This window comes from Pantherophis guttatus, chromosome 4 (assembly GCF_059756535.1).
Source record: "Pantherophis guttatus breed Tessera chromosome 4, ASM5975653v1, whole genome shotgun sequence".
NCBI lineage: Eukaryota > Metazoa > Chordata > Lepidosauria > Squamata > Colubridae > Pantherophis > Pantherophis guttatus.
The window spans coordinates 51,694,933-51,708,657 of NC_142066.1; the positions used below are offsets into that span (position 1 = coordinate 51,694,933).

Genomic DNA, 13,725 nt, shown 5'->3' on the forward strand with positions numbered 1-13,725 from the left:
GGAGAAGTATTTAATAAAGAATACAAAAGAATACAATAAAATAATTTCAACTGACAAAATAAATAAATAAATAATTTTCAATTGACAAATCCAAAGCCCCAGAGAAAATATTTTAGGGAAGTTTAGTTCCACGTTAATTGACAGAGTAAGATGAAACTTTATGAAAAGTTAAGAATAAACAGGTTTGCACTGTATAGTGTATTTCTTAACTATACTAACATTCACAACTTATTTTAGACTGCCCACCTATACTCCTCCTTTGTTTTTATACAACACTCATAGAATCAGAAGTCTAAATGGAAGGAAGCTTGCAATACCACCAGATGACAACAGAACTATGCTTACAGTTCTCGATGATACAAGCTATTATAAAAATAAGGCAGTTACTTATCTGCTTTTAATATATAAAATTCTCTCATTCCACTGAAGAAAAGCTTTCTCACAAATATCACTTTCCTTACATTTTTGCTATACATTTAAGATACTTGAGATTTTTCAATATCCATGGTTTCCAAGTACTGTAAGGCATTCTCACAAGCATACAGTTCTGAAGGGGCCACAACTCTTCACAGCATTCACACTTTTATGACATTACAATTTCCAATGCTCTTTGAAATAAATTTTGATAATCAAAATTATGTAGGAGGAGTAGAACATCACTTCAGGTCTGAAATCTTATGTGTTACAAACAGGAGGGGCTTTTTTTCCTCTAGCACCCTCTTCCACCAATTGTATTTTGTATCTTCATCTGCCTTAAAGATCTAATACCACTGAAGGAACATTCTCGGGTTGTTAAGAATATGCTATATGCCTTACTTTGGCTGAAGAAGATCTGTCCTTCCTTCTCAGAATTAAAACTGAGCAACATGTCCAGATCCTGCTCCAAATACTTCTCAAACCTTATCATTTATATAGCTGTTCAGAAGCTGTTTTACACACACACACACACACACACACACACACACACACACACAGGGAGGGAGCGAGGGAGGGAGGGAGGGGAAAAGAGAGAGAGAGAGAGAGAGAGAGAGAGAGAGAGAGAGAGAGAGAGAGAGAGAGAGAGAGAGAGAATGAGAACGCATATATCTCCCATCCATTCTGCAAGTTTTATGTTATAGTATTCTAGAAGCTAGAAATCTTGTCTTTCCTACTACTACTTTCCAACCTCATGGGAGTTCCAAAGCTATTTGCTGTTACAGATCACTGACTGACAGATCCTCCTTTTAGAATTCCTATTCTAATTTCTCTTATTGATCTTGTTTATTCATGGACCAAATGTGCAGAAGAGTACCCTCGCTCTTAAAAATAAAAGTTAATGGCATACCTACAAGGCCAGAAGTATTGAAGACCAAGATGATTTTAGTTTTGTGTACTTCTGACTATCACACTTCACACACTCTCTATAGAATTTGTGGAACTGTATGACTTCAGCTAGCTGCAGAAATCCCAGGAACCAAGCTACCCAAGCACTGAATTGATTATGGTGTTGAAAAGAAGAGAACAATGAATCCAAATTTTGCCATCTTGTAAATGGAAACAAGAATTTTCAAGATTCCATCCTACATTTCTAGTACTTGCATGGAATTAGGAAGTAATTGCATGCCTGTAATTATAGGTAGCTAGACAAATTTAGTCTTAATACAGCAGTACAATAGTTGCCATCCAAACTTGTGCAGTTACATAACCAGAGACAAACAGGCATGATTCTTTATCAGATACCACATCACAGCAGAAATGTAGCAAGAACAGGTGTGTAATGGAGGAAGTGTGACTCATCCATGACACTACAGATACCTGTCAAATCCACAAGACCAATGAAACTATTTCAAGCAGGTCAATGAAGATTCTCAGAGATCCAGGGAAGTCTAATAGTAGAGGAATGTGTTAAGTTTCAACACTTGCCCATCAAAGCAAAGAAATAGGTGGCACTTAGGAAACTTTATCGATCGACTCAGAAATTTGAGATTTTAAGGCAAGCTCTTGTTTTATACAGTCTAAAAGAATTTGTTATGTAGATGGGAAAATGTACACTTTTGATATTAAAGAGTGTGTCAAAAATAAGTGTACTTGTCAGTTTCTGAAATGTTTTTATGTTCTAAAGATGGGAAAATAGAGGAATATGTTTCTTTATAGTCTAGATTTACTAATATTTTAAATCAGGGATCCCCAATCCTCAGGCCCGGTGGACCAGCACCGGGCCGCAGCATGCCAGAAATCGAGCTGCACAAACAAGCAAAGTCCTATCTGCGGGATGCAGGCAGCACCTGAAACCACGTCCCCTCTGGTCCACGGAAAAATCTCCCTCCACGGAACCAGTTCCTGGTGCCCAAAAGGCTGGGGACCACTGTTTTAAAGAACTGAACTAGCTGTATGTGAATAAGAATTATTCTTCCCCCCCTTTTTTTTCCTGTCCCCCCCTTTTTTTTTATCACAGCATTTTTATAATTGTATTAACACTGCTGTACAAAGATTCAGTGTCCAGAAAGCTCTTAAAAATCCCATTTTTCAAATATGTTTTGCAACAGCTTTCTCAGAACCCCATGAGATATCTGCTAAACATCAAGAGAGACATCAGATCTGTCTAAAAGTACTCAGCAAAGAATGGTGGATGCTTTATCACAATAAATATTTGTGTTGTTCTTTCCATGAGCTAAGACCAAAAGAGGAATTTAGAGGGGGAAAAGTGATTTGTAAAGAAAAAAAACTCAATACAACATTCTTGCCCAATTAAGTATCCTCCAGACATGCTGAAATTATAGCTTCCAACATTCATAGTCATTATTACAAGAATTACAAGAATTACAATCCCAAAATATGTTGAAGAGTATAACTCAACAAACTACTTTTTTCAAATGCCCAAGTTTGAAAATTAAAAAATAGTCTTGTAAACAAGACTTACAAATAAATTCTTAAAAATTACTAGAGAGATACTTACAAATATATATCATTATTTATAATTTAAACGAGATGATATTAAAAATAGGCAGTCAAGTTTGCTCTAAAAGACTGGTATACAATCACCTGACCCTTGACTAGGATTCAGGTAGTCACTTTCCCAAAAGCAAATGGAGCCAAAACAAACATTTAATAAATTTGCTTCTATTTACTATCTCCTCCTGTTACATCAGAGGTGCTTAATCTTTTAGTGCCATGGGTCCTTCCAGAAATTTATGGGTCTCTTCCAAGAAATTAGTGAAGATAAAATTTTTGTCCATCCAAATTTGTGGACCCTCTGAAATCTATCTGATCCAAGGTTAAAAACCCCTTTGTTATATTAAAATCATAATTCAGTAATATGGATCCCACACAAAGCTCAAACTACAGGCTGAGTAGCTTTACACTGAACTTTAAAATCACTGATCAAAGTTATTATTTTTCTGGAGCCCAGAATAACGAGGCATAAGAAAACATAACCAACTATCGATAACCAAATACCTTTAAAAGAGATGCATTAGCTATAAGTTCCAAGAAATCTTTATGGTATTTAGGAGACAGAGAAACCATCTTAATATCAATGAAGTACTTTGCCAGGAAAATGTTATTTCTATAATATTCTCTGAAACATCTTTCTACCAAACTAAATTAGGTTGGTGGACATGCCCTCCCTTTCCAATTATTATGAGTAGACAACTTTTGGCCAAAAAACTTTTTCGTGTCCCTCACAGTTGCTGAAACAGAATGATATTGTTTCCTGACATTCTGAAATGGGAAAGAATATTTAAATTTAACAAAGCCAAGATATAATTCATTTTTAAAAAAGATAATAACTCCTGGAAAATCCTGGCATGAGCACTTTACATTATAATATTGCCCCCTCAACTGTTCTAAACTGTTAAGTACAAGATCATCAAAATCTATCTGTCTGATTCATGACAACACATACCCTTCTATCCCATTCTTATTCCTCCCGTTCCCCTTAAGAACTAAGTAGATATTGGGTTTGAGATTCAATTAAGAGAATACTGATTATTCTATTTCTCTAAAAATAATCATCTATATGCCTACTAGAAGGATCTTTGCCTCCAACCATTTATCATGAAATAATAAAATGCTACCACTGAATCAATAGTTCCTTTCCATGTCATGTGGTCAACATCCACATATTTTCAGTCACTGGTGAAATGGAAGGAATCTTCCAGTTCCCATCGGTTCCCAAATTGTTAGAAAAGTTCCTTTCTCTTCCCAGAATAGCCCTCTTTATTCCAATGCTCAATACAGAAATAAAACATATTGGACTATTTCCACCTATAGGTAGGTATTTTTTTTCAGCACTCCAGCAAAATAATCTTTCTTGTTGCCTCAGACAACATATAATTCTAAATGGGATTCCAACATTAACAAGAAAAAGGTATCTTGCCAATATCTCACATACATAGTACTACACAACAGGAACAAGATCTTTACAATAGCTTAAAAGAGAAATAAATTTGAGAAGTACAAATATACCTATTTAGTTGTGAGCTTCCAAGTCAGAAGCAACAGAACAAGCTCCGTAAGATTCATCTACAAGAGCCTGAAGTTAAGCACTACCTCCTTCTCCCATTTCCTTTCCTGCTTTCATTACAAAGTCACACCCTTGATTTATGAGCACAAAAGAACATGTGGCCTTGAAGTAACTCCAAGTTATGAAGGAAGCATCATAGTATGATCACCTGAGAGGGCCGGAAATGACTACTTTGGTGATAAGCAAGCACCCTCAGGTAAAACAATTCTGCAAGATGCATGCCCAGCAAACTTTTCAAGTACTAAGAATCTCTTGATCAATTGGAGATATCCCTATTTAGAATATAACCTGGCCATTAGCTCATTTGCTCCAATATACACAAGAAGATTTTTTTTCTTAAGCACCAATTAAATCAAATAAAGGGGCGTTGGTCTTATTTCTTCTCTTCCATTTTAACACCTCAGGGTTGAGACATAAAATCTGTTTAATTAAGAATGAATAGTATTAAGAAAGAGATAGGAACTGGTCCTATAGGACACACATCCTCTGGTGGTACCATACCATAACAAAACAGAGAATAAAAACTAAGTATTCCAATGCTTCTGGATTTTGCACAGGACTGCAGTGCATTTTTTGCATTTATTTTCTTCCATCTCCTAAGAACCTGGTTCCTTCTGAGGTTTTAACCATGGAAAATGCAGAATTAAAATATCTTCTTTCAGAATAAAGTTCAACATCTATGGAGGTACAATCCAGATGTCATCAATTAATAGTAAACACAGAACTCCCCAAAGTAAATTAAAATTTTAGAAAACATTAATTGTTCAAAATAGCTTTATGATTCATGTAAGAACACTAAAATCAAATATTTGCCAGCCTTGCAAGTGATCTGTAATATTTATTTATTGAAATACTTTTAGCAATATATTGGTGCCTGTAAATATTATCAATTCCTGATCCAGGATAACAGGTATGTTGTAATAGGTTAGCGCCTCTCTACTATGAAATTTATTTTCACTCAAAGGATGCGACGTGAATGATAGCATAAAAATCAGTGGTGTTCAGGGTTGACATACATCAATAATTGACCTTTGAGGGAGGTATGATGAAATGAAGATAGGACGAGAGATTACCCAGATAGGTGCTCCTCAAAAAAGACTGCAAGACAGTGGTTTTCCACAGGTTTGAGCACCAGGAGAAAAAGGGATGAGCTATCTTGCTTGAAATTGGTCTTAAAGGACATCAAGATTACAAACCTTACTTTCTAATAACTTATAATAACTAAATGCCTATTAGCCATTTTAAAACTATTAGAGACCTTCTAATATGTCTCAAATGACAGATTTGAAAATTTAATCTGGTGAGTTTGTTATCAACTCTGAACAAAAGAAAATTTTATTATCAACTTAAAAATCTAAAGAATCTAAAATAAACAGCAAAAACGCTAAATAGGTTTTTGATTTTAGAAAGTTATAAATAGACTAAGGTCCAGATAAATTTGGAATTTTGAAACTTTTACAACACTTTGGAATTAATTATAAAGAACAATCAGATTTTTGTGGGGATTAGATTTGTTTGGGTTTTTGGACAACATAAGAAAGTAATTTCATGATTTTTAAATGAGAGGGAGTAAAGATTTTAGAAAGAAGAAAAAATGCAGGCTTATAAATGCAAATCATTCTAACAATGAAAACAGTGAAGTAGACTTTGAAAGAATAGAAATTAGTAGCCTCAGTATGAATAATGCCATCAATGATGCCTATTTCTATAAAACGACTATATCCAAAAGATGCTATTAAAGAAATGACAGACGTGGAAGAAGTTTCATCTGACAAGATACAGATTTACAAATGATAGGTCAAGAGAATGACTTGGAAAAGGATGTTTCACTAAACCTAATAAGAAAGATGATGTTTTAACATCCAAAAGGGAAATAAAAGTGATAAACCAAGAGACTGGACAATTTTTTCCTATTGTTTTTATTAAAAATGTCTGTTAAAGCCATGAAGAACTCTGTGCAATGGGACAAAGACAAAATGAACAGAAATCATGTTTGAATAAACTAAGGCTGTTAGAACTAAAAGAAAGGAATATAAAATTGATTTATTTGATCAAAAACAAAAAACAAAAAACAAAATATGCTTTAACTTCTGGGAAGCCTTTATGAAAATTCTGCTAACACCAGGATTGAAAAGATGCAAATTCATAAAATGCTTTATGGATTTGTCTATAAATTGGAGATGGGGCATGGGATGAAAAAATAATTGTTCGTAACATTAGAGGGTATGAGGAATCACAAAATTTGTTTATCCTTGTGATGCAGTTTGGAAATAACTTTCTATTTTTCTTTTCTCTTTGTTATATTCTTATTTTTTTCTTTGTTTTCTTTTTCCTTCCACTTTTTTTCTATTTTATTCTTTTCTTTAAATTTATCTTATAGTAAATTTTACTGTTATAATCAAATTTTTTAAATTAAATTATATAAAAAAGAGAGATTAAGATATCAATAACCAGGGGAAGATGAGGAGCAACAGTAGGGGGAATCAATTGTTTTTTTTTGTTTTTTTTTAAATTTGATTTATATGCCGCCCTTCTCCGGAGACTCAGGGCGGCTTACAATGCGTTAAGCAATAGCCTTCATCCTTTTGTATATTTATACAAAGTCAGCTTATTGCCCCCACAAACTGGGTCCTCATTTCACCTACCTTAGAAAGGATGGAAGGCTGAGTCAACCTTGAGCCTTGGCGAGATTCGAACCAGCAGTAAATTGCAGGCAGCTGTGTTAATAACAGGGTGCTTTAAACCACTGTAGTACCAAGGCTCTTGGTTTAAAGTTATTTCATTCTGATGTGCAGCTAATATGTTTACCTAGCTACCTTGTGTTGTGATTCTGAGACTTCACCTAAATTTGAACCTAGCAGTCAAGCTAAGGTGCATGAAGATTTATTGCTGAATCCTGGTCCAGAGAACTTGACATCTGGAAAGAAAGTATTAATCAAGAACAGACCTGAAGGCAGCACCAGATTTTTTTCTTAAGGTACTTTATAGACAACCCCCGCTCCCCAATCATATGAAGCAATGCTGGGGCAGGCAGGTAGGACTTTCTCTTAGTGAGATAATGAGCATCTTCAGCTGAAAGCACCTACTTCACAAGACAATTGGTAAGTTAGTAAAAATACAGATTTTCCAAAAATGAAAAAACAAGAAAAAAATAGACAACTTTAGTTTAATCCTGCGGTGGTGTAACCAATACAGAGCTTAACTGTGTTTAATAAATGGCATTAAACAAGCTACCTCAATAAATCTTATATTGCAGATTAATAATGCCTTAGGGGATAATTTAGAGAAAATACCATATAGAAACCAATTATGCAACCATTTACAGACCACAAACACAAAACTAGAATCTGAGTCTTGCTGCTCTGATTAAAACCTTAACTGTCACACCATACTGGCTTGCACATAGACTGATTAGCAATAACTTTTGTTAGATTTATTTGAGGCACAAAGTTACCTAATTTTTTTTTAACTCCCCCATGGCTCATCTAAACATAAACACTAAATTTTACAGCACTTTTTGAATTCTAAAATGCTTACTTGCAAGGCAGTAATACAGGCAGAAATGGAAAAACATGCGGAAACTGGGCCTTCTAAATTGCAACAGAAACTACCTAGAGAATACAGATGGTAAGAGATAGCCTGACTCAGGTGACAGGCTCTCAAGAAAAATTCTTACTGGTCTGAACATGCCCATTAGGGTGTCACCATGCTTTAAATTAAACCAGCTTTTATATAAAGGGATTTCCTTGGATTGGCACCTTTGGTGTGGACTAAAAGAGCTATCACATGAATAATCTGACGATAGTTGAATTAAGTAAATTAATCAAGTTCTTGAAGAATTCTATACAAAATAAACAAGCAGTGCAGCACTGTCCAAGTCTACCATTAGATATTTCCACCAATCTATTCTTCAGCATTTCAAGGCCTGCAGCTCCAGACAAGTGGAAATGGTCCTCTTCCAGTCATAAGTTTCTCCCTCAACCCAGTCAACCTAAGAGAAATGGGGGGGTGGGGAAACTGGGCCACAGGCGATAACTTGCATCCTAACATGGACAGCACAGCAATTTAGCTTACCAGCTCCTCTAGACTCAAGGTGCAAATTAAAGCAGTTTATACTTGTACAGTAGCACTAAATTACCGACAGATGACAACTAACTTACCCCATTTTTATATAAAGGTATGTGTTTCATAAGATTATTGTTCAGTCATTCAAACCTGACCTGATTTCTAAAAAGGAAGTTAACAATTGTTCTCTGTAAAGAATTCCTGTATTCTGAAAAGAAATAGCTACTACAGCATTCATATTAAATTTTCAATTATTAAAAACAATAATCCTTTAAACAGAAATATATATTCTATTTCCCTTATCAATTTATTTTACATCCAATATATTCATGTAGTAGTTACATAACTGTTTTGAATTGTTACTTGGTGTAACATATGCTATACTTAAAAACTCCTTATATCCATTAAAGTAAGAGAGCAAAGTTCAAACAACTGGGCCGCATTAGCATATGTCTTGATTTTCTGATTATAGGAAGATGCATTTACATGCAGTGACATATTCACAAGTGGTATCACAGCCTGTAAACTACTAAATCATTTTACTCTGCTTTATGTGTAGATTGTTTCAGAGAACCATAGTCCTGTAAACATGCTTCAAAATACAAGGCAAATGAATCATATGATGAATGATCCCCCATAACAATTCCATTCCAGTGGAAAATTCACTTTAAATAAAAACTACTCTCATCATTTAATACACAGAGTTGCAACATGACTTTTGATGTTATAGCACAAATATAACATATCCACCTACATTTAGAAAAATAATACTTTAATTCTTCCCGTCTGAATTTAATAAGAATTAAATCGGCTTAATGGTGTACATTGAAATACTGACTCAACCCATTTATTCTGATTTTATTAGAGTGTCAGAGTAGGGAAAATGTGATGCCTATTTACATTCCTAAAGACAAGGGAAAACATGTTGAAAGTAATAAAAGCTATAAAATGTTTAATTTTAAATAATATCTGTGCATCAAATCAACTAGCTAAGAAAAAGAATATCACATGTCATGTACCATTATTTTCCTCAATTAACACACACCCCTTTACAGGATGAACTCAATTTCTGGAATTCCAAGATTAGAGGGCATTTAGGAAATTTAGTCGCTTTTAACACAATAATGAAAGAATGCAGCAACTTTGAGATGCTTGTTCTGTAAAATAAACTTTGTTATGTTCTTTTCTGACTTGTATATTAAAACTCAGACAATGAAATCCTAGAACCAAGGAAATGTGCCTATTGTGTTTGTCCTCCAGAACAGTATTTCTCCCTCCTCATCCTCAGGACCCTTAAACGTGGTTTTCCTTCAGGTTTTGAGGTATAGTGGCATTGAGTTCTCTGGAAATTTAGCTGGAATCTTACTCGATGTAATACTTTCAATGCTGTTTTGGAGATCTGGGGAGGGGTTTCTAATATGAATGAATAAATAAACCCTTATTTGAATAATTTCATATTGTACAAAACAAACTACAAGCTCTTCTCTTCTCAATTACAAATCAGATTCACTCAGTTACTCAGACAATTTTTCATCAGCATGTGTGTGTCCAAGCAGGCAGTCATTTTTTGAGGATGCTCTAATTTGGATTGCTGCACAGAGCAGGGAGTTGAACTTGATCCCCCAGATCACTCTTTCAGCTCTATAAATATTCTATAAATATGAATATTATTACAATAGATTTAGTACCATGATCAAATAGGACTCAAATTAGACAGAAATCAACTAATATTTTGCAACTGGATGTTAGAAGTATGAAGCTACAATCAAAATGCTAAACTAAAATATTTAATGAAGATATTTCCCCTACAATAATTTAGATATAACAAATCTCACCCCTGACAAATATCTGTACAATATAACTTCAGGAAAAACAATTCAAAGAAATTCTCTAGTCTTTACTATTGAACTTTATTTCAGTACAGTAGCTGACTAGTATTGGCATGGAAATAGCATACAATTAAGGATTTAAAACTGAAAAATAATTTGAAAATTATAGGTATAATATAACTAAAATGCAGTATGACTATGTTAGAGAAATAAATTATACTAATTTGAAATATGGCACAGCTCAAGAGTAAAAGCCTCTATCCAAAGCTCCCGTTGTGCATTTTCAAAAACTGGCTTTAGCCCAAATCACATTATTTTAGCCCTGTAGACTAATTCAGATCCTCAATGAGCAAGTATTCTAAAGTAGATATAAGCAGAATAAGACACTTTATGAAAGGCACAAGCTATTATTTTGTTCACCAAGGAAGTATTTTTTTTTAGGAGCTGTTTTAATGCATCTCTAGTCCTACTTAATTACAGGTATTTCTACATGACAAGTTATTTCATACCCTTAACACTTAAGTGTGCTGGGAATATAAAGAACACCATTTAGTGAACAAATACCACAGCCAGGCAAACACTGATAATTTTCAACTGAGGTCCGCCTCCACAGGTTTGACTGCCCAATTCCTTAAGGCGCCTAATGTTCTGGACTGAGCACACGCACCTTTGAAAAGCAGCCACACCTACAATGTCTATTGTGTAACAAATGAGGAAGATGATCGTAAGACCTGGGAAATACCTTGGCTGTATAGAAACAAAAATGACTAGATCAGAAGATGATGGTAACCAAATTATGGTTAGTATTGAAGATTCCAAGCATACTTAATATATGGGGAGGGTATCTATTTGATGTTCAATAATAAACAAGTACAGATGAAGCTCCACTTTACCTTTTACCACCCCACCCCATCTATTTAATGTCTTCATGACAACTCCTCCCACCCTTAAAATAAGGGAAGAAAAAGCACAGCTTGTACCACAAATATTGTAGTTCTTTTTGCCTCAGTTTCAGCAGAAAAGCAAACCATCCCTATGTAAACGTCCCAGAAATCTTGTGTCAAGGATACACTTCTATTGAAACAACTTGTCAACCCCACACAACCACCCCAACTGGTGATGATCTAGCATACACTGATTGCTGCTTCTTTCACCTCTATTATCAGCAGCCCCATTACCTGTAACCTGACACGCCTTCCTCTGCCCACCTCCCTCATAAGCACCCAGGCAGCGTTAAGCCTGTTTTGCCTGTCAAGCTTTCAAGCTGTCAAGGCAAGAAACATTTCTCAACCCAGGGCTCAGAAAACTTCATCCCCCCTAATGGACTACTTTCACCGTTGGGAGACCTGAAATAACAGATGAAGGATGGATCACCATGGAGAAAATCTATTTGTAGGGCTGCAAGGCGTTGAAAATAATTTGATGGGACACAATCAACCAACGACATACGCATAAGAGCTGTAACCAGTTCCTGCATCTTTATCCTACCTGCCAAATCACTGTTCTGCTTTTACTAGACTACAAGCAGTTTTTGCAGGAGCCTTTTCACCCCGTGCCCAGGTAAATCTCCAATTCCAGTCCCCCAGAAACCCCTTCCCCATCTCACAGGATTCAGGAAGGCTTCACATTAATACCTGGCAAATGTCTACCTGCATCCTTTAAGCCAGGGTTCTCCAACCTTGGCAACTTTAAGCCTAGCGGACTTCAACACCCAGAATCCCCTAGCCAGCAAAGCAAAGCAAAGCTGGCTGGGGAATTCTGGGAGTTGAAGTGCGCCAGGCTTAAAGTTGCCAAGGTTGGAGACCCCTGCTTTAAGCAATCTCTTGATTACCACGAGTCCCATTTAACTGCGCTGCTCCCTCTCGTGTGTCTTCCTCGTCTTCTCACGCCACCTTTTTCTAACTCCACCACGCCTCGCCCCTCCGCAGCCCATGACCCTTGACCTCCGGGGTAAAGCAGGTCAAATGTCAAACATCCATCAAAGGTCACCGTTCTCTTTTCTCCCCAAAATGATGTCCCCTGAAAGATCGCATTCTCTCCTGGTCTCCCAGAAGCCCACTTCAGATTTCGGTGCCTCTTCGCTTACCCACAACGCGCACTCCCCCTTTCTCAGGTCCGGAGCCTTCAATCCGGAAACAGGCGTATGCCCGCCCGGCAGCCATACAAAATGGCGATGAAGCGCACGCCTCCGGTTACTGCGCACGCGCATGATAGCCCCACCCTCTTCCGGTTTGGCGTCTGGAAAACGGAAGAACGTAGAGCTAAGCGGTAGCCATGATAAGGAGGTCAGAGCTGAACTGGAGGGGCTGCGGAAAGAGCGTCGCATAATTGCAGTGACGCGTCCAGTGTTATTTATTCAGTGAAGTTTTGTCACTATGTGCGTATCTCTGCATCACTAGACGGAATACAAACAGCAGGCGTAAGAAGCGTTGCCTAAATCTTGCAGGGTGCTTCGTTTATACGCATATCTCGCCAAAATCAAGCAGTTGGGGCAGTGGTGAAATCAATTTTTTCACTACCGAATCTGTGGGCGTGGTGTGGCTTGGTGGGCGTGGCCTTGTGGGCGTGGCAGGGGAAGGATACTGCAAAATCCCCATTCCCATCCACTCCAGGGGAAGGATACTGCAAAATCTCCATTCCCACCCCACTGGGTCTAGCCAGAGGTGGTATTTGCTGGATTTCTGAACTACTCAAAATTTCCACTACTGGTTCTCCGAACTGCAAAAAATTTCTGCTACCGGTTCTCCAGAACCTGTCAGAACCTGCTGGATTTCACCCCTGAGTTGGGGTTCATAGAACTCATAAAAAAATCACATAAATAAACCAGCATTTCTGGTGCTGGCTGGGGAATTCTAGGAATTTAGCTTCACACTTCTCAAAGTTGTCAACTTTATTTAATCCATTTAAAATACCATATTGCAAAAATATTGCAATGTCCTCCTTTCCTTTAAGTTCAGGTAGGTGAGTTGGAGCTACCACGAGTGATGCAGTAGAGAGATTGTTACACAGAAACCTATGTCAACCCTGCAGTTTATTTACCTAGGTCAAGTAAATAAATAAGCCAAATCTTCCTTTTTCAGCAAGCCAATAGTTTAATCCAAAGTGATACTGTTAGCTATAGAGCTATTATACTAGCTAGTGTTTCAGGCAACAGCTTAAATATTTTAAAGATTTTGTTTGATCTTCCTGTGTTTTATGGCATGTGGGTCATTTTATTTAAGATACCTCTTATTTTCCTGCGAACAGCTATGAGCTCCTCTAGAAAGGTCTGGTACAGAAATAATAAGATTGAACCACAGTGAATATTCTACCATTCGTTTGATGTAT

General features: G+C 36.5%; 1 protein-coding gene across 3 annotated transcripts in view; it reads right to left on the reverse strand.

The window, feature by feature from the left end:
* Positions 1–12,674, reverse strand: part of WIPF2 (WAS/WASL interacting protein family member 2) — a 37,610-nt gene extending 24,936 nt beyond the window's left edge. Inside the window, exon 1 of one of the 3 annotated variants that reach the window (XM_087892169.1) lies at positions 12,485–12,674. The gene's annotated coding sequence lies outside the window, so the exon portion shown is untranslated. Of the gene's footprint in view, positions 1–12,229; positions 12,339–12,387; positions 12,409–12,484 lie in introns of those variants that run through there. The other 2 variants (XM_087892171.1, XM_087892170.1) reach the window with 2 other exon arrangements.
* Positions 12,675–13,725: the final 1,051 nt, after the last annotated feature.